We start from the raw sequence: 312 nt of genomic DNA, 5'->3' as shown, positions 1-312 counted from the left end.
GCGTGTGTGCGTGCGTGGCTGTGTCTGTCTGTGTACGTGATCGCGTGCGTGCGTGTCTGTCTGTGTACGTGATCGCGTGCGTGCGTGCGTGCGTGCGTTGGTGCGCGTGGCTGTGTCTGTCTGTGTACGTGATCGCGTGCGTGTGCTGTGTCTGTCTGTGTACGTGATCGCGTGCGTGCGTGCGTTGGTGCGCGTGGCTGTGTCTGTCTGTGTACGTGATCGCGTGCGTGCGTGTGAGGGTGTGCGTGGCTGTGTCTGTCTGTGTACGTGCTCGCGTGCGTGCGTGGCTGTGTCGGTCTGTGTACGTGCTCG

The sequence above is a fragment of the Priapulus caudatus genome, unplaced genomic scaffold (assembly GCF_000485595.1).
Source record: "Priapulus caudatus unplaced genomic scaffold, Priapulus_caudatus-5.0.1 Scaffold2820, whole genome shotgun sequence".
NCBI classification, from domain to species: Eukaryota; Metazoa; Priapulida; class Priapulimorpha; order Priapulimorphida; family Priapulidae; genus Priapulus; species Priapulus caudatus.
The sequence above is the reverse complement of the archived record's forward strand: the minus strand, read 5'-3'. Positions refer to the sequence as shown.